This window comes from Carica papaya, chromosome 3, assembly GCF_054855325.1.
Source record: "Carica papaya isolate Zhongbai chromosome 3, ASM5485532v1, whole genome shotgun sequence".
NCBI lineage: Eukaryota > Viridiplantae > Streptophyta > Magnoliopsida > Brassicales > Caricaceae > Carica > Carica papaya.
The window spans coordinates 5,424,779-5,452,729 of NC_142311.1; the positions used below are offsets into that span (position 1 = coordinate 5,424,779).

Genomic DNA, 27,951 nt, shown 5'->3' on the forward strand with positions numbered 1-27,951 from the left:
ATTTTGAGAAGAAAAGCATTTATGTCTCTCAGGTTGGCTCACTACGGCAAAGGCAAGTGGTGAATTGAATGTTCCACACAAGTAGAAACTCCTACTGCTTGAAAACTCTCACAGTCCTTTGCATGCGTTGAACCGGGGAGACTTTCCAGGGACTCTTTAGCCAACCAAAACCAAGCATTCTGGATTCCTATTTAATAAACATGTTCGTTAATGCAGGCATTTCTTATAATGCACAAGTGGTTGCTCATATAATGCAGGCATTTCCTGCAAGCTACCAGAACCAGTGCATTTGGAACTCTAAAATTGTTAAACTTCAGCTTCGAAGGAATAATAAAAAAAAATCAGGAGAGAAGAAGACCATGAGCATTTTCATACTAATTCTTAAAAGTTGGTTAAAAAAAAGAAAAAACAAAATGGAATTACTATAAAATGAACAGAGGAACAATTTCGACGCAAGCTATGTAGCCAAAGTTAACAAGGACCAGCATATTCTTTCCTGCATAAATGAGTACTTAAAATGAAACAAACTTACAAGACGAAATAAGAAAGCACTGTTGTCTGCACCAATAGCTATAAGTGTAGCCAGATATTGGGTACATCTTGAAATAACATTCACCTACTTTTAACTGTACAAATGATATCATTTAACTATGATAAAGAAATCAGAGAGACATGAAAAAGGATAAAGTTGTAGTGAAAGAAATTCCAAAAGCATGACACAATATAAATAATCATTAACTAATAAGCAAAATACTGACTCCTGATTATGCAACAGAAATAGTAAGAATTAGTAAGTACATTAGATCATCGTCTGAAGCACGAAAGAAATGGCGAACAACAGAAGCTTCAGTAAACAAAAAGACACAAATAGAACAAAGATAGCTACTTCTCCAAAGAAGAAAGGGCGATAATAGCTATTTGTGGGTAAAATCAAACTCACTACAACTAACATTTAGGAAGATCTATTTGTCAATAAAAAATCCCTAATCAAGCACAAAATTTGTAGGATATTCATGGATCAATCCATTTCTTAAGAGCTAACGTGATTATTATGAACTCCATTGAAAGTGGACCATGCTAAATGACTTGCTTCTTAAGACAAAAATCTACCAAAATGAAGGTTCAAGCTATAAACTTCCGTTTCAACAATACACGAATTGCAGATACAAATATGGGATGACAACTCTATAAAACTCGGTAAGAACAAAAACACCATTTTTAAGAAAGTACATGGAGTAAAATGATACTCACATGCCACACATTCGCACAGCTGCACTCATCGCCTGCATAACCAGAAACAGGAAGACAACTTATTTGTTCCTTTCAATAACAAGTCTCTAGTAAACAACTACAAGGGGAGTCCAATTACCTCTTTTACTATTTCCCAAGAAAGATAAGTTCTGCTATTAAATTAAATAAATTACGGTTCAAAAAACTTCAATTTGAACGTCTCACTTAGGAAGGATTGATCCTGTCCCAATTTAGTGCACCAAGGAAAAGTTGGCAACGGGAGTTTACATCGTTATCTGTAGCTTTTTAACTATCTTGCATATTATAAACATTAATTTTGTATAACTACAAATACTTCCTAAATAAAATAACAGCTATAGAAATATTTTCCTAGAAAATACAGGGGTAACATAATACTCACATTCCACATAGTGCATATTGTTTGTGTAGCTAGCAAATGGAAGAAACTCCATTCTTTGCACTTAAACAAGTCTCTAGTAAATACCTATAGCGAAGAGAAGTTAGCAACATAATATTCACGCTGTTTCCCCTAGCTTTGTAGTTGTCTTGCATATTAAATGTATGAATCTTTTTAACCATAGATATTGCTTAGATAAAGATCTTACAAGATTTGAAGTTTGGTTAGACTACTGTTCTTTGGGGTTCAAAATACTTCAAAGGTTTAGTTCTTTCAAATAGTTTTTCTTGGTAAATTTATGAAGACCTAAATTAGAACAATGACTGGAATTAAGACAAATTCAGCACATAGTTATTCTCCAAGTATTTAAAATAACATAAACTACTCTCTATCTTAATCCTTGAATGGCTGCTAGAATAAGAATTTTAAAAAAAACATATAAGAAAAGTACTATTATGCACAAAGATATCAAGAGAGTACCGCCTATGTATAAACTGCTAAAATAAGATTTTAAATGAAAAACTTGAAAAAGTTCAATGAGTAAGTCCAAAAGATCGACTCACAATGTCGAAGTTTGGCGCAAAGTTATATGTTCCAAATAGTGATAACTCAATGGCACTCTTCGTTGTAGCCCCGACATGCAAGTATGATAGCTCAACCAATTTCAAGAATTAGAATTTTGGTATAACCTACCAGTGAACCCAAAAAAAAAAAATGGCACACCTAAGTAGAGACACAAACGTAAGCTGCATATACTTTGGGCCTACGAGGCAAAAGGAACTTTTGTTTCGGAACTTAAAAGATCATGACACTTTTACTTGCTCATATCAGTTAACATAAAATGTAGAAGGGCCCAAATAAAAAATTTCTGATAGAAACATGTGGAATCAGTTACATCATTTTCCACCATACCAAGTCTAAATACCTTCATTGTGTCATTTGATATATAGGATGCAATAGAGAGAAACAAAACACTCTTTCTTGTAGAAGTAACACATAACTGAGCATACAAGTTTGCAGTTTGTGATGATAACATATGAAAGACACAAAAAGCAAAAGTTCTCCCATAAACTGTCAGATACCATAACCAAACCTACACATCTTTTGCCCGTGGCTCTAAAAGATTAGGAGAGTGGACATCCAAATCTCTAAGAGCAATAGTGTAAACATAGTAACTTTTACTTTTTGATTGGCAAACCTTTAAGAGGAATCATGCCACCAGATTAGCTCCTACTTTCAAAGCCACATACAGATGCACGATTTCATTGAATCAAATGCTCAACCCGTATTTTTTTAGAATTAGAACTTGATCGGAGAAAATTTAAATTGCCTCAAGAAATCAAAAATAAATTCTTATTCATCAAGGTAATTTATTTTAAGCGTTAGACAAAACACACTTTTGTGCTCCAAAATAATAAATTGAGCCTCTTACTTTCCAAACATGGACACATTTCATACGGGACACAATAAGCAATTATTGTTAAACAAAAATAACAAAGAAACTTTGAAACGACACAGCAAAAAATATTAACTTACAACCAAAACATTCATGCATAATTTTTTTGAGTTCCAACTACCCTAGTGATCAAAGTGCATTTATTTTGAAACAATTAATCAATGCACTCCCATCCGCCAAATGATGAATTTAGGAACGTCTACTGAGGAACAAAAGCACATCAACTTTATTAGATTGGCTTCAAAATTAAGAATGAATATCTTTCTTAAATAAAATGAATAATTCCTATAACTAAGCATTCTTGTCTTCTTGTCCACAGTAATAAATGATAGAGGAAGCTCACTGCCACTATAAGGGAAAGATTGTGAACTTTCCAAGAGAAAGGGTGCCATCAAATTAACTTTTACTTTCAACCAACATATTCTAAAAAATATTTACTTTGAACCTAAAGTCCAAACTACAACTTTTAAAGTTTGAACAATTCGAGGCATCAAAATAGTTTCATTTGGCTGCAAGATATCAAAATCAGTTTCTTTTGCAAGACACATTTATCTTTTAAATAATAGATACAACAAGAAAATTACTTGAGATCCACTTACTTTTCCAACTGGTATACTTTTCATACGGAACACCTGTATATTTATTTTTAAAACAAAAGATCAAGAGATATTTTTTAAGAGAGAAAATTTTCCAAGGAACCGGCGAAATCTTACATTGCCCCAAAAAATTGAGACACATTTGCTCAGGCAACAACAAACAAATTTATTTTTAAAAAATAAATATACACATTTGCTCTCAAAAAAATTAATCGAGGCCATTTACTCTCTGAATATGGGACATCAAATGATATATGTTTGTGCCAAAAGATAATGAAATTCAAACCTTCAAAACATATCTCATATATTTTACATAAACTGAATACAACAGTTCCTACAATCCCTGTGGTTATCAGATACTAGGAAAGCATACTACAATATTAGAAGAGGTATCGTCACAATATCCTTTACTTTTACAGCCACAAACAGAAACATGTTTCTCTTGAATCAAAAGCTCAATGCATGTTTTTCAAAAATTGGAGCTACAGGAGGAGCCAGAGCAGATTTACATTGCTCCAAGAAATCAAATCCATTTTCTCGTGCATCAAGTCACATTTATCTTTAAATAAAACATAAAAATCTTCATGTTCGAAATTACAAATTGAGCCTCCTTTACTTCCCGAACCAGAACACTTTCAATACAGGACACTATAATAAATTTATTTTTTATATTTGAAAAAAACTTATTTTTTGACAAAAACAAAACATCTTTAAAACCGCACATAAAAAAAAATATGTACTTGCAATCAAAACATCAAAGCATATTTATATTTCCCCAAAAAAAGGAAAAAAATCATACTTTTCCCCAAAAAATTGAGAAACTTTTGCTTAGATACCAAGACAGATTTATTTTCAAAGAATTAGTTAATACGGTGTCAGTTTCAAAACATCAAATTGAGGCACTTTTACCGAGGAACAAAATTACATTTAGATTATCAATGTGGCTTCAAAATGAAGAGCAGCAACCTTCCTCAATAAAATGCCAATTCCCAGAACCAAGCATCAAATTTTTCCGTCCATACTAAAAATTGATTAAGAAAGCATATTGCCACTACTAAGTGAAGGTTGCCTAACTCTCCAAAAGAAAGTGTCATCAAAGAAACTTTTACTTTCAAACCGACACATCGAAACATATTTACTTTGGATCAAAATTTCAAGCAACATCTTTTTGAGTTGGTACAACTTGAGGGATCAAAGCAGCTTCATTTTGCCACAAAAAATCAAGAATCACATTCTTATGCACCGAGGCACATTTCCTTTCTTTAAAAATAGATATAATACATTTTTTCCAGCTTTTAAACAATTACTTGAGCAGCTCTTAGTGTTCCAACTAGTACACATTCTATATGTAACACCCACCGTAATTATGGTATCTCAACCAATTTCAAGAATTAGAATTTTTGGTATAACCTACCAGTCAACCAAGAAAAAAGATAATGGTATACCTAAGTAGACACAAACATAAACTGCATATACTTTGGGTCTAAGAGACAAAAGGCACTTTTGTTTCAAAACTTAAAAGATCATGACACTTTTACGTGCTCGTATCATTTAATATCAAATGTAGAAGGGCAAAAAAAAATTATGATAGAAACTTGTGGAATCAGTGACCAAGATGACATCATTTTCCACCACACCAAGTCTATATACCTTCATTGTGTCACTTGAGAGAAGCATAACACTTTCTTATAAAAGTAACACATAACTGAGCATACAAGTTTGTAGCTTGTGGTGATAAGATATGAAAGAAACAAGCAGCAAAAGTTCCTGCATAAACTGTTATATATCGTAATAACTAAACCAACACATTTTTGCCCGTGGCTCTAAAGATTAGGAGACTGGACACCCAAATCTCTTAAGAGCAATAGTGTAACCATGATAAATTTTTCTTTAAGAATGTCAAACTTTTAAGAGGGATCATGCCACCAAATTAGCTCCTACTTTCAAAGCCACACACGGAAACAGGTTCAACGAATCAAAAGCTCAACGCACGTTTTTTTAGAACTAGAACTGGACTGGAGAAAGATTTCAAATGCCCCAAGAAATTTATAAAAAAATGCTTACTTTCCGAAACACACTTTTATGCTCCAAAATAATAAATTAAGTCTCTCTTACTTCCCAAACCTGGACACACTCCATATGGGACACCATAAGCAATTACTATCAAACAAAAACAACAAAGAAACTTTGAAACGACATGCCAAAAAATGTTAACCTTCAACTATAAAAAAATCCATGCATACTTTTCTTTAGTTCCAACTACCCTAGCGATTGGAGAATTTACTTTTTCCCAAGAAATTGAAAAACATCTGCCTACACATAAAAGTACATTTATTTACAATAAACCAATATACTCTCATCCGCAAAACAATTGAATTTGAGTACCTTAACTGAGCAAAGAAAGCACATCAAGTTTATTAAATTGACTTCAAAATCAAGAATGATGACCATTCTCAAACAAAATGAATAATTCCTCTAACTAAGCATTCATGTGTTTCATCCGTAGTAATAAATGATTAAGAAAGCACACTGCCAGATCTATAAAAGAAAGGTTGCCAATACTCCAAGAGAAAGGGTGTCATCAAAACAACTTTTACTTTCAACCAACATATCAGAAAAGTATTTGCTTTCAACTAAAAGTCCAAACTACAACTTTTAGAGTTCGGACAACCGGAGGAACCCAAAATGTTTTACTTTGTTGCAGGAAATCCAAAATCATTTTCTTTTGCATTAAGGCACATTTATCTTTTAAATAATAGATACAACACTTTCAATTTCTTAAAAATTAATTGAGAACCACTTACTTTTCCAACTGGTATAATATTCATACGGGACACCTATAGATTTATTTTTAAAGCAAAAGATCAAAAAACTTTAAACCAACATATCAAAGAACAATTACTTCCACTTAAAAAATCAAGCGACATTTTTCTACTGATAGAATTATCCAAGAGACCGGTGAAATCTTACATTACCCAAAAAAATTGAGTATTTGCTCAATTTACCAACAAATAAATTTATCTTGAAATAATAAATTAGACACACTCGCTTTCAAAAAAATTAATCGAGGCCTTGTCCTTTCTGAATGTGCAACACCGAATGATAGATTTCTTTCCAAATGATCATGAAATTCAAACCTTCAAACATATCTCACATATCTTACGTAATCTGAACAAGACAGTTCCCGCAATCGAGCATACAAGTTTTCCATATGTTGTTCTCATATGTTAGGAAAGCAAATTACCATATCAAAAGAGGTGACATCACAATATCCTCTACTTTTACAGCCACACACAGAAACATCTCTCTCTTAAATCAAAAGTTCAACGCTTTTTTTCCAAAAAATTGGAACGACAAGAGGGGACGAAGCAAACTTAAATTGCCCCAAGAAATTGAAATTCATTTTTTCGTGCATCGAGTCACATTTATCTTTAAATAATATATAAAAACTATTTTCAGGTTCGAACTATAAATTGAGTCACATTTACTTTCCAAACAAGAACACTTTCAATGCAGAACACCATAAAAAAACTATTTTTTATATTTCTAAAAGAAACTATTTTTTAACAAAAACCAAAAAGCTTTGAAACCACACATCAAAATAATATTTACTTGCAACCAAGACATCAAAGCATATCTATTTTTATGTTCCAACCAACTAAGATATCGAAGGAATTTTACTTTTTCCAAAAAAACTGTAGAACTTTTGCTTAGATACCGAGGCACATTTATTTCAAAGGAACTAGTTAATACAGTGTCATTTTCAAAAGATTGAATTGAGGCACTTTTACCAAGGGACAAAACTGCATCAAGATTATCAATGTGGCTTCAAGATGAAGAGCAGCAACCTTCCTCACATAAAATGACAATTCCTATAACCAAGCATCAAATTTTTCCGTCCATGCTAAAAATAGATTAAGAAAGCATACTGCCATCACTAAATGAAAAAGGAATTGCCAAACTCTCCAAAAGAAAGTGAGCTACCAAAGAAATTTTTACTTTCAAACCGACACATTGAAACTTATTAACTTTGGATAGAAATTTCAGGCCACAACTTTTTGAGTTGGTACAACTTGAGGGATCAAAGCATTTTCATTTTGCCACAAAAAATCAAGAATCACATTCCTATTCATCGAGGCACATTTCCTTTTATAAAAAATAAATATAACACATTTTTCAGCTTTTCAACAATTACTTGAGCCTCTCTTAGTGTTCCAACTGGTACACTTTCCATATGGAACACCTATCATAATTATGTTTCAACAAAAGGTTAAGAAACTTTAAGTTGATTTATCAAAAAATATTTAGTTCTAGCTAAAAGATCAAGTCACAATTTTTTAAGAATTAGAACTATTCCGAAGGACTGGATTGCCCCAAAAATTTGAAAAACATTTGCCTAGGCACCAATAAGAACATTTATTTTTTAAAAAACAAATAAAGACAACCTCAGTCTCCAAAAAAAATGAATCGAGCTATTTACCTTTCCGGACTTGCATATTTTGACAAAAGACATCTAAGGATATAAAATAAGTTTGTTTTGAAAAATAAAAAAACTTTTTAACTGTCAAAATGATTATCCAAGCACCACAATTTTGGGAGTGAAAGCTTGTTAATCTGGAATTGAAGCTCTTATACTTTGGTCCGAGAATCTCAATTAAAACATTCATTATGAATGCAAGGGCCACAGAAATAATGTTTCCTACCCAAGAGACCTGGCTATTTTTTATTCTTTACCAACTCTCTCTCATAAATGAAGCTTCAAAACACATATCAACATAAACAATATCTCACATAAACTAAATCTGACAGCTCCCATAACCGAGCATACATGTCTTTTGTCCACGGTCATCACAAACTAGGAAAAAAAATTGCAATGTCTAAGAGACAGAGGACCCATCACGATAGCTTTCACTTCTGAAGCGACAAACATAAACATAGGTACTAGGAATCAAACAACTTTTTTCACAGTTCGTGTTACCCGATGGACCAGAGCAGATTTACATTTTCGCAAGAAAGAAACACTTTCTTATTCATCAAGGCACATTTATTTTTAAAAAATTTATAAAACATGCTTTCATCTTCAAAGTAATAAACTGAGCCTCTCTTTTCGAACCAGGACACCATAAAAAATTATTGTTCAACGAAAGAAGCAAGAAACTTAAAACGATACAAAAAAATATTTAAATGCAGTAAGAAAATCCAGGCAAATTTTTTTTTTTTTAGTTCAAACTACCGGACGAACACAAGGAATTCTACTTTCTCCAAAGAAATTGAAAAACTTTTCCTTAAACACGAACACAGATTTATTTTGAAATAATAAATTAATTTCCTCCCACTTTCAATAAAATAAATTAAAGCACTTTCACCGAGGAACAAAAGCAAATTTAGTTTCCTAATGTAGCTTCAAAATGAAGAACGCAACTTTTCTCACATAAGATAAATATCCCAATAACCAAGAATCCATGCTTTATGTCCGCACTAATTTGTCAACTCTCTACAAATAAGTTCGCCAACTCTTCAAGAAAAAATGTGTCATCAAAGCAACTTTTTCTTTCAAAATAAATCGGGACATATTTACTAGCATTCTTACTTTCCAAACTAGCAAATCATAAAAAATTATTTTTTAACAAAAGAAACAAAAAATTTAAAACGACACGAAAAAATATTCAATTGCAGTAAGAAAATCCAGACATTTTTTTTTTAAGTTCAAACTACCGGATGGGCACAAGGAGTTTCACTTTCTCCCAAGAAATCAAAAAGTTATTTCTTAAACACAAACGTAAATTTATTTTGAAACAAAAAAACAATTTCCTCTCACTTTCAATAAAATAAATTAAGGCACTTTTATCGGAGAACAAAAGCAAATCTAGTTTCCTAATGTGGCTTCAAAAAATCTTTCCCACATAAGATGAATATCCCGATAACCAAGAATTCATGTTTCATGTCCGCGCTAATTTGTCAACTCTATATGAGAAAGTTTGCTAATTTTTCAAAAGAAAATGTGTCATCAAAGCAGCTTTTTCTTTCAAACTGATATATTGGGTCATACTAACTTTCCTACTTTCTAAACCGGCAAACAATAAAAAATTATTTTTAACAAAAGAAGCAAAAAACTTAAAACGATATTAAAAAATTATTTACTTCCAGTCAGAAGATCCAGGCATACTTGTTTTTTAAGTTCAAACTACCGGACGGACAAAAGAAATTCTACTTTCTCTAAAGAAATCAAAAAATTATTCCTTAAACACAGCCACATTTATTTTGAAACAATAAATCAATTTACTCTCACTTTCAATAAAATAAATTAAGGCACTTTTACCGAGGAACAAAAGCAAATCTATTTTCTTGATGTGGCTTCAAAATGAAGAACTACAACTTTTCTCACATAAGATGAATATCCCGATAACCAAGAATCTATGTTTTATGTCCGCGGTTAATTTATCAACTCTCTGTGATAAAGTTTTTCGACTCTTCAAGAGAAAGTGTCACCAACGAAACTTTTTCTAACAAACTGATATATCGGGACATTTACTTGCTTTCTTACCTTTCAAACCGAGATACTGTAAAAAATTATTTTTTATGAATGAAGCAAGATATTCTACTTTATCAGAAGAAATCGAAAAAATTTTCCTTAAACATGGACGAGAATTTATTTTGAAACAATAAATCAATTTCCTCTCGCTTTCAATTAAATAAATTAAGGCACTTTTACCGACAAATAAAAACAAATCTAGTTTCCTGATGTGGCTTCAAAATGAAGAAAGACAACTTTTCTCACATAAGATAAATATCCCAATAACCAAGCATACATTTTTTATGTCTGCTCTAACTTCTCAATTCTCTGTGAGAAAGTTTGCCGACTCTTCAAGAGAAAGTGTCTAATCAAAGTAATTTTTTCCTTCAAATTGATATATCGCAACATATTTACTTGATTTCTTACCTTCCAAACTGGAACTCCATAAAAAATTATTTTTAGTGAAAGGAGCAAAAACTTAAAATGATACCAAACAATATTTACTTCCATTCAGAAGATCCGTGCACATTTTTTTTAAGTTCAAACAACCGGATGGACACAAAAAATTCTACTTTCTCCGAAGAAATCAAAAAATTATTTTTTAAACATGAACACAAATTTATTTTGAAACAATAAATCAATTTCCTCTCACTTTTAATAAAATAAGCAAAGGTACTTTTACCGACAAACAAAACTAAATATAGTTTCTTGATGTGCCTTAAAAATGAAGAACGACAACCTTTCTCACTTAAGATGAATATCTCGATAACCAAACATTCATATTTTATGTCCGCGCTAATTTGACAACCCTCTGTGAGAAAGTTTGCCGACTCTTCAAGAGAAAGTGTATCATCAAAATAACTTTTTCTTTCAAACTAATATATCAAGGACATTTATTTGTTTTCTTACTTTCCAAACCAGGATACCATAAAAAATTATTTTTCAATTAAAGAAACAAGGAACTCATAAAACGATACCAATAAATATTTACTTCTAGTTAAAAGATCCAGACACATTGTTTTTTTAAGATAAAACTATCAGATGGGCACATAGAATTCTACTTCCTCAAAGAAATCGAAAAGCTCTTTTTAAACACGCACGCAAATTTATTTTCAACAATAAATCAATTTCCTTTCACTTTCAATAAAATAAATTAAGGCACTTTTACCGAGAAACAAAAGCAAATCTAGTTTCCTAATATGACTTCAAAATGAAGAACGACAATCTTTCTCACATGAGATGAATATCCCGATAACCAAGCATTCATGTTTTATGTCCGTACTAATTTGTCAACTCTCTCTGAGAAAGTCTGCCAACTCTTCAAGAGAAAATGTGTCATCAAAACAATTTTTTCTTTCAAATTGATATATCGAGACATAGTTATTTGCTTTCTTACTTTCCAAACCAAGGCACCATAAAAAATTATTTTTCAACAAAAAGAAACAAGGAACTTAAAACGATACCAATAGAAGATCTAGACACATTTTTTTTAAGCAGTTTCAACGGACACAAGGAATTTACCCCCTCCAAAGAAATCAAAAAGCTCTTTCTTAAACATGGACACAAATTTATTATCAAACAATAAATCAATAAAATAAATTAATGCACTTTTACCGAGGAACAAAAGCAAACCTAGTTTCCTATTGTAGCTTCAAAACGAAGAACGACAACCTTTCTCAAATAAGATGAATATCTCAATAACCAAGCATCCATGTTTTATGTCTGCACTAATTTGTCAACTCTCTGTGAGAAAGTTTGCCGACTCTTCAAGAGAAAGTGTGTCATCAAAGTAGCTTTTTCTTTTAAACTAATATATCAAGACATATTTACTTTTGAATCAAAAGGTCAAGCTACATTTTCCGAAAGTTGGTATAACCTGAGGGACCAAGATAGTTTTATTTTGTCGAAATAAATCAAAAATTACTTCCTTCGGGTTTAGGCACTTTTATTTTCGAAAGAATAAATGAAAAAAGAAACTGTCAAAAGAAAACAAAAAAAAAATTAGGCATTTTACTTTCTGAACTTTAGATACTGAAATAATGGACACAAAAGAACAATAAGTCTAGTCAAATATATCAAAAGACTAAACTTTCAAAGTAAAAATCTAAGGCACCTCTATTTTGGGATATAAAGCTTGTTAATATGGAATGGAATATGTTATACTTTGGGCTGAAAATCTCAGTTAAAAGATTTACTTTTTGAGTACAAGGACTGTGGACATAATGTTTTAAACCTGCAAGACCCAAACAATTTTATTAATGCACCAACATTAAATGAAACCTCAAAACACGTTTTGACAACCTTTCTCTTACTTGGATGGTTTGCATTAACTTTGCCGATAAAGGTTTTGGTGCTAAAAATGTTTATATGTTGGTTTTCAAGTAATCCTCTTTTGTTTCACTCCCTTTCAATCATTCATTTTTTAAGATCTCAGAGTGGAAGTCCTCGAGGGTTCCTTGTCACCTTACATCTTTTATTGTCCTGTTAAAGCTGAAGGTCACCATTTTTTGCCATATTTCGGGACGTTGTTCGCTGCCTTTCACAAATGATTGCCCAAATGCGACAAAAAAGTAAGAGAGAAAGCAAGCATATCGTATTATTCGAATCCAGCATTATAAGGTAAAAGTGTCAATAGATATTGCATACCTCTTGAGCAAGCAAATTATAGCAGATTGAACAAAGACTATAATACTGCCAGGATACAGTCCCTGCAAATCAAGAACACCAGAAAAAGGAATAAGTTATATTGATAGAAGTCCCATGATTGTCACACAACAAATTAACTAGTATCGAAACCATAATACAATAAGAGGACATGATTTGCTTGCAACAATATTGATCATTTTAGTGCTCAGATGACATGACTAAGAACGACACATAAAATGGAACAAAAAGAGAGAATGGGTCCATCAAGGAGGACGACGAGTAGGAGTGGAGTAATTTGATTTTTGTTGAAAACAATTTAACTTCCTTACTGGGTATTTCCATTTCTGTATTTAATAGAATTTAACTCTGGTGGAGCTAGTAAAACTTTATGAGAAACTTGGCTCGAACACATAAGTCCACCGAGTTTTGAAAAAATAAACAAAAAAATAACTAGACGGAAATGAAATTTAAAAAATACATATATCTAAATTTCATATAAAACCAGCTCTTTCTAGACCTGAACCCATTTATAATTCTTGCCATGATTTCGCAATACAAAATGTAAGAACTGACAAGGATCTTAGATCACTATTGAAGCATAAAAAAAACTTTATAGGAAAATGAGCTTAAGTCAATAATAAGACAAATATAGAATAAAAACAGCTGCACCTACGAAAAATTATGCAATAAGAGAATAATAACGAAAGTGGAACGAATTTGTTTCCGGGTAAAAAAGTATAAAAAAATCTTTAGCAACTATTATTTACGATGATTTGTTCAGCAAAATTTAACCCCAAGAACAGTAGAAATTCCGTAGGATATTTGTGGTGCAATCCCTTGATTAAGGATTGCAAGGAATACCATGAATTCTTTTGAAACGGATAACTAATTTCTCAAGACAAAAATGCATCGAAATGCAAGTTTAAGAAATAAATTTCAATTTCAACATATACATCAAAACAGAGACAAATGTGATATGAATACTTTATAACACTCAGCAAAATTGAAAACACAACAATGAAGAAAGTAGAAGAGTAAAATAACACTCACATGCCAGACAGACCTGATGGTCTGTGTATCCAGCACTAGGAAAGACCTGGTCTCATCTAATACACAACAACTAATAAACATCTGCAGCAAGAAAAAGTTAACAACATCACAATTAGGCTCTTATGTCTTGCTTTGTAATTGTCCTGCTTATCATAAATAACAACTTTTTGTGATCACAAATGTTTGCTTAGACAAAAACAAACCTTAGAAAATCTGAAGCTTTATTATACTACTTTAAATTGGGATATCAACATACATAAATGGGGTGCTTTTAGTAATAAATACGTTCTATTAAATCTATTACCTTAACCCTTCAAGAACAAGTTTTCAAAGGAAAAACTCAAAGAAGAAAAGCATTCATGTCTCAGAGGTTAACTCACTACAGCACAGGCAAGTGGTGACTTGAATGTTCCACACAAGTGGTAACTCCTACTGTTCGAAAACTTTCACAGTCCCTAGCACGTGTTGAACCGGGGAGACTTTCCAGGGACTCTTTAGCCAACCAAAACCAAGCATTCTGGATTCCTATATAACAAACATCTTTGTTAATGTAGGCATTTCTTATAACACACAAGTGGTTGCTTGTATAATGCAGGCATTTCCTGCAAGCTACCAGAACAAGTGCGTTTGAAACTTTGAAGTCGTTGAACTTCAGCTTCAAACAGATAATTAAAAAATATCAGGAGAGAAGAAGACCATGAGCATTTTCATACTAATTCTTAAAAGTTGGTTAAAAAAAAAGAAGAAACAAAATGAAATTACTATAAAACAAACAGAGGAACAATTTAGACCCAAGCTATGTAGCCAAAGTTAACAGGGACCAGCATATTCTTAAAAAGCGACATATTAGCAGTCGTGCCTCTCTTTCCTGCGTAAATGAGTACTTAAAATGAAACGAAATTACAAGACGAAATAAGAACGCAGTGTTGTCTGCACCAATAGCTATAAATGTAGCCAGATATTGTGTACAGCTTGAAATAACATTCACCAACTTCTAACTATATGAAGGATATCATTTAGCTATGATATAGTCCCTATAAATCAGAGAGACATGAAAAAGGATCAAGTTGTTGTGAAAGAAATTCCATGAGTGTCACACAGTATAAATAATCATTTACTTAAGCATAATACCAACTCCTGATTTTGCAACAAGAACAGTACAAATTAACAAGTACATTAGATCCTCATCTGACGCACAAAAGAAATTGCGAACAACGGAAGCTTAAGTAAACAAAAAGACACAAATAGAACAAAGACAGCTACTTCTCCAAGAAAGGGGGATAATAGCGAAGATAAAAAAAATAAGCCTATTTGCGGGTAAAATAAAAAACACTACCACCAACAGTTACGAAGATCTATTTATCAACAAAAAATCCCTAGTCAAGTTTAAAATTTGTAGGATATTCATGGATCAATCCATTTCTTAAGAGCTAACGTAATTATTATGAACTCCATTGAAAGTGGACCATTCTAAATGACTTGCTTCCCAAGACAAAAATCTACCAAAATGGAAGTTCAAGCTATAAACTTCCGTTTCAACAATATACAAATTGCAGATACAAATATGGAATGACAACCCTACAAAACTCAGTAAGAGCGAAAACATCATTTTTAAAGAAAGTAAATGGAGTAAAATGATACTCACATGCCACACATCCGCACAGCTGCACTTGTCGCCTGCATAACCAGCAACAGGAAGAAACCTTATTTGCTCCTTTCAATAACAAGTCTCTAGTAAACAACTGCAAAGGCGAGTCCAATTACCTCTTTTACTATTTTCCAAGAAAGATAGGTTCCGCTATTAAATTAAATAAAGTAGGGTTCAAAAACCTTCAATTTGTACATCTCACTTTAGAAGGTTTGATCCCTGTTCCAATTTAGTGCACCAAGGAAAAGTTGGCAACGTGAGTTTACACTCTTATCGGTAGCTTTTTAACTATCTTGCATATTATTCTGAAAAATATTTACTTTGAACTAAAAGTAAATATTCTGAAAAATATTTACTTTGAACTAAAAGTCCAAACAACAACTTTTAAAGTTCGGACAACACAAGGCATCAAAATAATTTTACTTGGCTGCAGGAAATCCAAAATCAGTTTCTTTTGCACGGCACATTTATCTTTTAAATAATAGATACAACACACTTTCAATTTCTGAAAATTACTTGAGATCCACTTATTTTTCCAACCGGTATACTGTCCATATGGGACATCTGTAGATTTATTTTTAAAGCAAAAAATCAAGAAACTTACATACAAAAGGGACATTTTTTAAGAGATAGAATTATCCAAGAAACCGGCGAAATATTACATTGCCCCAAAAAATTGAGGCACATTTGCTCAGGCACGAACAAACAGATATATCTTAAAATAAATAAATAAACACATTCGCTCTCGAAAAAATTAATCGAGGCCATTTACTTTCTGAATATGGGACATCGAATGATATATGTTTGTGCCAAAAGATCATGAAATTTAAACCTCAAAACATATCTCATATCTTACATAAACTGAATATGACAGTTCTTGTAATCCCCATGGTTATCACATATTACGAAAGCAGACTACAATATCAGAAGAGATGTCATCACAATATTCTTTACTTTTTACAGCCACAAATAGAAACATATTTCTCTTGAATCAAAAGCCCAATGCATGTTTTTCAAAAATTGGAGCTACAACAGGAGCCGAAGCAGATTTACATTGCTCGTAGAAATCAAAATCCATTTTCTCGTGCATCAAGTCACATTTATCTTTAAATAATACATAAAAACCATTTTCACGTTCTAAATTATAAATTGAGCTTCCTTTACTTCTTGAACCATAACACTTTCAATGCAAGACACCAAATTATTTTTTATATTTGAAAAAAAAAAATTATTTTTTAACAAAACCAAAAAATCTTTAAAACCTCACATCAGAAAAAAATATATACTTGCAATCAAAACATCAACGCATATTTCGTCTTATGTTCCAACCAACCGAGGGATCGAAGGAATTTCACTTTTTCCAAAAAAACTGAAAAACTTCTACTTAGATACCAAGGCACATTTATTTTCAAAGAATTAATTAATTCGATGTCAGTTTCAAAACATTGAATTGAGGGACTTTAATCGAGGAACAAAAAAACATCTAAATTATCAATGTAGCTTCAAAATGAAGAGCGGCAACCTCCCTCTATAAAATGCCAATTCCCATAACCGAGCATCAAATATTTCCGTCCATGCGAAAAATTGATTGAGAAAGCATATTGCCACTACTAAGTGAAGGTTGTCTAACTTTCCAAAAGAAAGTGTCATCAAAGGAACTTTTACTTTCAAACCGACATACCGAAAGATATTTACTTCGGATCGAAACTTGCCACATCTTTTCGAGTTAGTACAACTTGAGGGATCAAAGCAGTTTCATTTCGCTACAAAAAATCAAGAATCACATTCTTATGCACTGAGGCACATTTCCTTTCTTTAAAAATAGATACAACACATTTTTTCAGCTTTTAAACAATTACTTGAGCCTCTCTTAGTGTTCCAACTGGTACATATTCCATATGGAAAAACCCACCATAATTATGGTATCTCAACCAATTTCAAGAATTAGATTTTTTGGCATAACATACCAGTCACCAAGAGAAAAGATAATAGTATACCTAAGTAGAGACACAAACATAACCTGCATATACTTTAGGCCTAAGAGGCGAAAGGCACTTTTGTTTCAAAACTTAAAAGATCATGACACCTTTACTAACTCAAAACATTTAATGTAAAATGTAGAACGGCCAAAAAAAAAAATTATGATAGAAACTTGTGGAATCAGTGACCAAGATGACATCATTTTCCACCACACCAAGTCTATATACATTCATTGTGTCACTTAATACATAGGATGAAATAGAGAGAAACATAACACTCTTTCTTGTTAAAGTAACACATAACTGTGCATACAAGTTTGTAGTTTGTGGTGACAAGATATGAAAGAAACAAACAGCAAAAGTTCCCACATAAACTGTCAGATACTATTACCAAACCTACACATCTTCGCCCGTGGCTCTAAAGATTAGGAGACTGGACACCCAAATCTCTTAAGAGCAATAGTGCAACCATGATAAATTTTTCTTTCAAATTGTCAAACCTTTAAGAGGAATCATGCAACCAAATTAGCTCCTACTTTCAAAGCCACATACAGAAACAGGTTTCATCAAATCAAAAGCTCAACACACGTTTTTTTAGAACTAGAACTGAACCGCAAAAAGATTTAAATTGCCCCAAGAAATTAAAAAAAAAATTCTTACTTTACAAAACACACTTTTATGCTCCAAAATAATAAATTGAGGCTCTCTTACTTCCCAAGTCTGGACACACTCCATATGGGACACTATAAGCAATTACGGTCAAACAAAAACAACAAAGAAACTTTGAAACGACATGCCAAAAAATATTAACCTGCAACCATAAAAAAATCCATGCATACTTTTCTTGAGTTCCAACCACCCTAGCAATTGGAGGATTTACTTTTTCCCAAGAAATTGATAAACCTCTGCTTACACATAAAATTAAATTTATTTTCAATAAACCAACACACTCTCATCCGCAAAACAATGAATTTGGGCACCTTAACTGAGCAAAGAAAGAATATCAAGTTTATTAAATTGGCTCCAAAATCAAGAACGATGATCTTTCTCAAATAAAATGAATAATCCTATAACTGAGCATTCATATGTTTCGTCCGTAGTAATAAATGATTGAGAAAGCACACTGCCAGATCTATAAGAGAAAGGTTGCCAACACTCCAAAAGAAAGGGTGTCATCAAAGTAACTTTTACTTTCAACCAACATATTCAAAAAAATATTTACTTTGAACCAAAAGTCCAAACTACAACTTTTAGAGTTCTGACAACCCGAAGCACCAACAAAGTTTTACTTTGCTGCAGGAAATCCAAAATCATTTTCTTTTGCCCAATGCACATTTGTCTTTTAAATAATAGATACACAACACGCTTTCGATTTTTGAAAAAATACTTGAGATACACTTATTTTTCCAACTGATAAACTTTCTATATAGGACGTTTGTAGATTTATTTTTAGAGCAAAAGATCAAGAAACTTTAAACCCAAATACCAAAGAACAATAACTTCCACTTAAAAGATCAAGGGGCATTTTTCTATAGATAGAATTATCCAAGGGACCGTCGGCATCTTACATTGCCCAAAAAAATTGAGGAGCATTTGCTCAGTCACCAACAAATAAATTTATCTTAAAAAAATAAATTACACACTCACTTTCAAAAAAATTAATCGAGGCCTTTTACTTTCTGAATGTGCAACATCAAAGGAAACATTTCTTTCCAAAAGATCATGAAATTCAAACCTTCAAAACATATCTCATATATCTTACATAATCTGAACATGACAGTTCCCACAATCTGGCATACAAGTTTTCCAGACGTGGTTATCATATATTAGGAAGGCAAATTACCATATCAGAAGTGGTGTTGTCACAATATCCTCTACTTTTACAGCCACACACGGAAACAAATTTCTCTTGAATCAAAAGCTCAAAGCTTTTTTTCCAAAAATTGGAACTACACGAGGGGCCAGAGCAGATTTACATTGCCCCAAGAAATTAAAATCCATTTTCTCGTGCATCGAGTCACATTTATCTTTAAATAATATATAAAAACCGTTTTCAAGTTCAAAACTATAAATTGAGTCTCCTTTACTTTTGAAACAAGGACACTTTCAATGCAGGACAATAAGAAAACTATTTTTAAAATTTCTAAAAGAAACTACACATCAAAATAATATTTACTTGCAACTAAAACATCAAAGCATATCAATCTTTATGTTCCAACCAATTGATATATCGAAGGAATTTCACTTTTCCCAAAAAAACTGTGAAGCTTTTGCTTATATACCGAGGCACATTTATTTCCAAAGAATTAGTTAATACAGTGTCGGTTTGAAAACATCAAATTGAGGCACTTTTACCGAGGGTCAAAACTGCATCCAGATTATCAATGTGGCTTCAAGATGAAGAGTGGCAACCTTCCTCACATAAAATGACAATTCCCTAACCGAGCATCAAATTTTTCCATCCAAGCTAAAAATAGATTGGGAAAGCATACTGCCATCACTAAGTGAAAGGTTGCCAAACTCTCTAAAAGAAAGTGAGCAGCCAAAGAAACTTTTACTTTCAAACCGACACATCGAAACATATTTAGTTTGGATCAAAATTTCAGGCAACATCTTTTTGAGTTGGTACAACTTGAGGGATCAAAGCATTTTCATTTTGCCACAAAAAATCAAGAATCACATTCTTATTCATCGAGGCACATTTCCTTTTATAAAAAATAAATATAAAACATTTTTCAGCTTTTCAACAATTACTTGAGCCTCTCTTAGTGTTCCAACTGGTACACTTTCCATATGGAACACCTATCATAATTATGTTTCAACAAAAAGTTAAGAAATCTTAAGTTGATATATCAGAAAATATTTACTTCCAGCTAAAAGATTAAGGATCAATTTTTTGAGAATTGGAACTATTCCGAAGGACCAGATTGCCCCAAAAAATTGAGGAACATTTGCCTAGGCACCAATAGGAACATCTATTTTTTAAAAAACAAATAAAGACAACTCAGTTTCTAAAACGAGCTATTTACATTTTCCGAACTTGCATATTTCGACAAAGGACGTCTAAGGATATAAAATAAGTTTGTTTGAGAAGATCGAGAAACTTTTTAACTTTCAAAATGATTATCCAAGCACCGCGATTTTGGGAATGAAAGCTTGTTAATCTGGAATTGAAGCTCTTATACTTAGGTCCGAGAATCTCAAATGAAACATTCATTATGAATGCAAGGGCCACAGAAATAATGTTTCCTACCCAAGAGACTTGGCTATTTTTATTTTTTACCTACTCTCCCTCATAAATGAAGCTTTAAACACATATCAACAACCTCTCTCACATAAACTAAATCTGACAGCTCCCATAACCATGCATACATGTCTTTCGTCTATAGTCATCACATACTAGGACAGAAAATTGCAATATCTAAGAAACAGAGGGCCCAGCATGATAGCTTTCACTTCTGAAGCGACAAACACAAACATAGGTACTAGTAATCAAATGTTCAAAACAACTTTCTTGTTTACCAAGACGCATTTATTTTAAAAAAATTTATAAAACATGCTTTCATCTTCAAAGTAATAAACTGAGGCTCTCTTTTTGAACTAGAACACCATAAAAAATTATTTTTTAACGAAAGAAGCAAGAAACTTAAAACGATACAGAAAAATATTTAATTGCAGTAAAAAAATCTAGGCAAATTTTTTTCTAAGTTCAAACTATTGGACAAACACAAGGAATTTTACTTCCTCCGAAGAAATAAAAAAAAATTTCCTTAAACACGAACGCAAATTTATTTTGAAATAATAAATTAATTTTCCTCCACTTTCAATAAAATAAATTAAGGCACTTTCACCGAGGAACAAAAGCAAATTTAGTTTCCTGATGTGGCTTCAAAATGAAGAATGACAACCTTTCTTACATAAAAGGAATATCCCAATAACCAAGAATCCATGTTTATGTTCGCGCTAATTTGTCAACTCTCTGCAAAAGAGTTGGCCAACTCTTCAAGAGAAAATGAGCCATCAAAGCAACTTTTTCTTTTAAACTTATATATCGGGACCAAACCAACAAACCATAAAAAATTATTTTTTAACGAAAGAAGCTAAAAACTTAAAACGATACAAAAAAAATATTTATTTGTAGTAAGAAAATCTAAGCATATTTTTTTTTAAATTCAAACTACTGAACGGACACAAAGAATTTTACTTTCTCTGAAGAAATCGAAAAACTTTTCCTTAAACACAGCCGCAAATTTATTTTGAAATAATAAATCAATTTTTTCCCACTTTCAATAAAATAAATTAAGGCACTTTCACGAGGAACAAAAGCATATCTAATTTCCTGATGTGGCTTCAAAATGAAGAACTACAACTTTTCTCACATAAGATGATTATCCTGATAACCAATAATCCATGTTTTATGTCTGCACTGATTTGTCAACTTTCAGGGAGAAAGTTTGCCAACTCTTCAAGAGAAAATGTGTCATCAAAGCAACTTTTACTTTCAAACTGATATATCGAGACATATTTACTAGCTTTTTTACTTTGCAAACCGACAAACCATAAAAAGTTATTTTTTAACGAATGAAGCAAAAAATTCTACTTTCTCCAAAGAAATCAAAAAAGTTTTCCTTAAACACAGACGCGAATTTTTTTAAAACAATAAATCAATTTCTTCTCGCTTTCAATATAATAAATTAAGACACTTTTACAGAAAAACAAAAGTAAATCTAGTTTTCTGATGTAGCTTCAAAATGAAGAACGACAATTTTTCTCACATGAGATAAATATCCTGATAACCAAGCATCCATGTTTTATGTATGCATCAATTTGTCAACTCTCTATGAGAAAATTTGCTCTTCAAGAGAAAGTGGGTCATCAAAGTAATTTCTTTTTCAAATTGATATATCGCAACATATTTACTTGCTTTCTTACCTTCCAAAGCGGGACCCCATCAAAAATTATTTTTAACGGATGAAGCAAAAAACTTAAAAGATACCAACAAATATTTATTTCCAGTCAAAAGATCCAGGCATAGTTTTTTTTAATTCAAACAACCAGATAGACACAAGAATTTCTACTTTCTCCAAAGAAATCGAAAAATTATTTCTTAAACATGGACACAAATTTATTTTGAAACGATAAATCAATTTCCTCTCACTTTCAATAAAATAAGCTAAGGAACTTTTATCGACAAACAAAAGCAAACCTAGTTTCCTGATGTGGCTTAAAAATGAATAACGATAACTTTTCTCACATAAAATGAATATCCCGATAACCAAGCATCCATGTTTTCTATCCACGCTAATTTCTCAACTCTTTGTAAGTTTGCCGACTCTTTAAGAGAAAATGTGTCATCAAAGTAACTTTTTCTTTCAAACTAATATATCAAAACATATTTACTTGCTTTCTTACTTTCCAAACCACGACATAGTAAAATATTATTTTTCAACAAAAGAAGCAAGGAACTTAAAACGATACCAATAAATATTTACTTTGAGTTAGAAGATCCAGACACATTTTTTTAAGATCAAACTACCAAACGGGCACAAGGAATTCTACTTCCTCCGAAGAACTCGAAAAGTTCTTTCTTAAACACGAATGCAAATTTATTTTCAAACAATAAATCAATTTTCTCTCACTTTCAATAAAATAAATTAAAGCACTTTACCGAGGAACAAAAACAAATCTAGTTCCTGATGAGACTTCAATATGAAGAACGACAACCTTTCTCACATGAGATGAATATCCCGATAACCAAGCATCCATATTTTATGTCCGCTCTAATTGTCAACTCTCTGTGAGAAAGTTTGCCATCTCTTTAAGGGGAAGTGTGTCTTCAAAGCAACTTTTTCTTTCAAACTGATATATCAAGACAAATTTACCTGCTTTCTTACTTTCTAAACCATTTCTTACTTTCTAAACCAGGACACAAGGAATTCTACTTCCTCCAAAGAACTCGAAAAGCTCTTCCTTAAACACAGACGTAAATTTATTTTGAAACAATAAATCAATTTTCTTTCACTTTCAATAAAAGAAATTAAGGTAATTTTACCAAGGAACAAAAGCAAATCTAGTTTCCTGTTATGGCTGCAAAATGAAAAACAACAACATTTCTCACATAAGATGAATATCCCAGCAACCAAGCATCCATGTTTTATGTCCGTGCTAATTTGTCAACTCTCTGTGAGAAAGTTTTCTAACTTTTCAAGAGAAAGTGTGTCATCAAAGTAACTTTTTCTTTCAATATTGGGACATATTTACTTTGAATCAAAAGGTCAAGCCACATTTTCCTAAAGTTGGAAGAACCTGATGGACCATAGTTTTATTTTGTCAAAATAAATCAAAAATTATTTCCTTCGGTTGAGGCACTTTATTTTTTGAAGAATAAATGAAAAAAGAAAATTTCCAAAAGAAAAAAAAAATAGGCATTTTACTTTCTGAACCTAGATACTGAAATATGGGACATAAAAGGACAATAAATCTATTCAAAAATATCAAAAGACTCAAACTTTCAAAGTAATAATCCGAGGAACCTCTATTTTGGGATATAAAGCTTGTTAATATGGAATCGAATATCTTATACTTTGGACTGAAAATCTCAAGTAAAAGATTTACTTTTTGAGTGCAAGGACTGTGAATATAATGTTTTAAATCTCAGAGACCCAAACAATTTTATTAATGCCCCGACATAAAATGAAGCCTCAAAACACATATTGACAACCTTTCTCCTACTAGAATAAAAGTGTTAGAAAGGCCAAAAATGGTGACCTTCAGCTTTAACAGGACAATAAAAGATGTAGTGTGACAAGGAACCCTTAGAGGACTTCCACTCTGAGATCTTAAAAAAATGAATGATCGGAAGGGAGTGAAACAAAAGAGTATTACTTGAAAACCAGCATATAAACATTTTTAGCACCAAAACTATTATCGGCAAAGTTAATGCAAACCATCAATTCTAAAAACCTGCCATACTTCGGGACGTTGTTTGCTGCCTCTCACAAATGATCGCTCAAATGCGACAAAAAAGTATGAGAAAGCAAGTATATCGTATTATTCGAATCCAGCACTACAAGGTATAAGTGTAGATAGATATTGCATACCTCTTGAACAAGTAAACTATAGCTAATTGAACAAAGACTATAATACTGCCAGGATACAGTCCCTGTAAATCAAAGAGACCAGAAAAAAAGAATAAGTTATATTGATAGAAGTCCCATGAATGTCACACAACAAATTAACTAGTATGGAAACCATAGTACAATAAGAGGACATGATCTGCTTGCAACAATATTGATCATTTTAGTGCTCAAATGACAGAACTGAGAACGACACATAAAATGGGACAAAAACAGAGAACAATGGGTCCATCAAGGAGAATGATGAGTAGAGGAGTGGAGTAATTTGATTTTTGTTGAAAACAATTTAACTTCCTTACTGGTTATTTCCATTTCTATATTTATTAGAATTTAACTCTGGTGGAGCTAGTAAAACTTTATGAGAAACTTGGCTCGATCACATAAGTCCACCAAGCTTTGAAAAATAATCAAAAAAATAACTAGACGGAAATGAAATTTAAAAAATACATATATCTAAATTTCATATAAAACCAGCTCTTTCTAGACCTGAGCCCATTTATAATTCTTTCTATGATTTCGCAATACAAAATGTAAGAACTGAAAAGGATCTTAGATCACTATTGAAGCATCAAAAAAACATTATAGGAAAATGAGCTTAAGTCAATAATAAGACAAATATAGAATAAAAACAGCTGCACCTATGAAAAAATATATAATAAGAGAGAGAATAACAATGAAAGCGGAACGAATTTTTTTCCGGGTAAAAAAGTATAAAAAATCTTTAGCAACTATTATTTACGATGATTTGTTCAGCAATATTTAACCCCAAGAACAAAAGAAATTCCATAGGATATTTGTTGTACAATCCCTTGACTAAGGATTACAAGGAATACCATGAATTCTGTTGAAACGGATAACTAATTTCTCAAGACAAAAATGCATCGAAATGCAAGTTTAAGAAATAAATTTCAATTTCAACATATACATCAAAACAGAGACAAATGTGATATGAATCCTTTATAACACTCAGCAAAATTGAAAACACAACAATGAAGAAAGTAGAAAGGTAAAATAACACTCACATGCCAGACAGACCTGATGGTCTGTGTATCCAGCAACTAGAAAAGACCTGGTCTCATCTCGTACACAACAACTCTAATAAACATCTGCAGCAAGAAAAAGTTAACAACATCACAATTAGGCTCTTATGTCTTGCTTCGTAATTGTCTTGCTTATCATAAATAACAACTTTTTGTGACCACAAATGTTTGCTTAGACAAAAACAAACCTTAGAAAATCTGAAGCTCTATTATACTACTTTAAACTGTGAACAACACGAAAACCTTCCAGGGACTCTTCATCGTTCAGGCATACATTCAACATAAATCCATAAGAGAAAATAATACATACCTCTTACAAATTATTGTCTCTTTCTTTTACTTAGCTTGTTCTGCTCTTTTCTTCTGTCTCCCTTCACTGATTAGAACCCAGAAGAAGCAGAGGAAAACCCTGAATCCCCACAATAGAGAAGACCCATGAGAAGAAAGAGCCCCATTTTCTGCACTCTTCTTCCACAGAAACACCCACAGGACCCCCTTGCTCCGTTTTTCCTTCCGCTCAGAGAAGATGAAGACCCCCTCAATCTTCGGCACTCTCTTTATTGCGCTCATCAAAAAACCCCAAAGTCAGAGGCCCTAAATCCTCACAACGGAGAATACTTAGGAGGAGAATAGCCCCCTCTTTTCTTCCGTAGAAAGACCCACAGAAAAACCCCCTTTCGGGGTCCTGCAACCCATAGAGGACAAAGAAACCCTCAATAATCGACGCTCTCATTATTTCCCTCATCAAGAAACCCCAAAGGCCAACACCTTAAATCCCCACAATAGATAATACTTAGAAGAAGAAGAGCCCCCTTTTCTGCACTCTTCTTCCACAGAAACACCCACAGGACCCCCTTGCTCCGTTTTTCCTTCCGCTCAGAGAGGATGAAGACCCCCTCAATCTTCGGCACTCTCATTATTTCCCTCATCAAGAAACCCCAAAGTCAGACGCCCTAAATCCTCACAACAGAGAATACTTAGAAGGAGAAGAGCCCCCTTTTATGCTCTTTTCTTCCGTAGAAAGACCCACAGGAAAACCCCCTTTCAGGCTCTTTCCTTCAACCCATAGAGGACAAAGACACCCTCAATATTCGACGCCTTCATTGTTTCCCTCATCAAGAAACCCCAAAGGCCGACATCTTAAATCCCCACAATAGATAATACTTAGGCGAAGAAGAGCCCCCTTTTCTGCACTCTTCTTCCACAGAAACACCCACAGGACCCCCTTGCTCCGTTTTTCCTTCCGCTCAGAGAGTATGAAGACCCCCTCAATCTTCGGCACTCTCATTATTTCTCTCGTCAAGAAACCCCAAAGTCGGACGCCCTAAATCCTCACAACAGAGAATACTTAGAAGGAGAAGAGCAGCCTTTTATGCTCTTTTCTTCCGTAGAAAGACCCGCAGAAAAACCCCCTTTCGGGGTCTTTCCTTCAACCCATAGAGGACAAAGACACCATCAATATTCGACGCCTTCACTATTTCCCTCATCAAGAAACCCCAAAGGCCGACACCTTAAATCCCCACAATAGATAATACTTAGAAGAAGAAGAGCCCCCTTTTCTGCACTCTTCTTCCACGGAAACACCCACGGAATAACCCACTTTCTGCGTCTTTCCTTACGCTCAGAGAGGACAAAGACCCCCTCAATCTTCGACGCTCTCTTTATCACCTTACCAGAAAGCCCCGGAACTTTTCCAAGACCGACGAAGAAGAAAACCCTCTCTGCAAGAATCTCTCGATGTGTCCTCTAATCCGCTTCCCGGAGCTCTCCTTCCCTTCTCGGCCTAAGCTCTCTCCTTTATACCCGCTGTCTCCTTGTTTTCACGCGTAACAACTTCTTGCCTCTATGTACAAAACCGCACTCCAAACATGTTTCCCTGTTCTCAGATCCTTCATCTGGCTCCGTTCCGTAAACATGTCTTCCTTGTCGCTTCTCTCGAGCCCGCCTCTTCAGGCGTGCCTTCCTGTCGTCGGCTCTTCTCAACACTCCTTACTCTTTCTCTTGCAACGCCAAAACAGAAAAGAGCTTGTCTCTATGTTTATGCTTGGCTAGGAAATATAAAGAGATTATATTTCTCTCATCAAAAACCCATAAGAGCCCCTTGGAGCGTTTTGAGATTTGAAACAATGGGTTGCGGTTTGAAAGGGAATAGACCTTTCCCATAACCGACATTATGGGCAATCTTGGAATCACGGTTCCGAATTCAAGAACTACATATCTGCTTTATATTTTTCTTAC

At 32.9% G+C, this 27,951-nt stretch overlaps 1 long non-coding RNA gene across 2 annotated transcripts; it reads right to left on the reverse strand.

Annotated features, from left to right (window-relative positions):
- Positions 1-5: 5 nt before the first annotated feature.
- Positions 6-27,898, reverse strand: LOC110815910 (uncharacterized). 2 transcript variants are annotated; one of them, XR_015817617.1, is made up of 7 exons: positions 26,024-27,898; positions 25,696-25,779; positions 15,556-24,699; positions 14,291-14,435; positions 13,911-13,991; positions 1,252-12,922; positions 6-187 (listed from the first exon to the last, which is right to left on the reverse strand). It is a non-coding gene; the product is annotated as an uncharacterized LOC110815910 (long non-coding RNA). The 2 variants fall into 2 exon arrangements; XR_002539938.2 differs by lacking the exon at positions 6-187 and having other exon boundaries at positions 472-12,922.
- Positions 27,899-27,951: the final 53 nt, after the last annotated feature.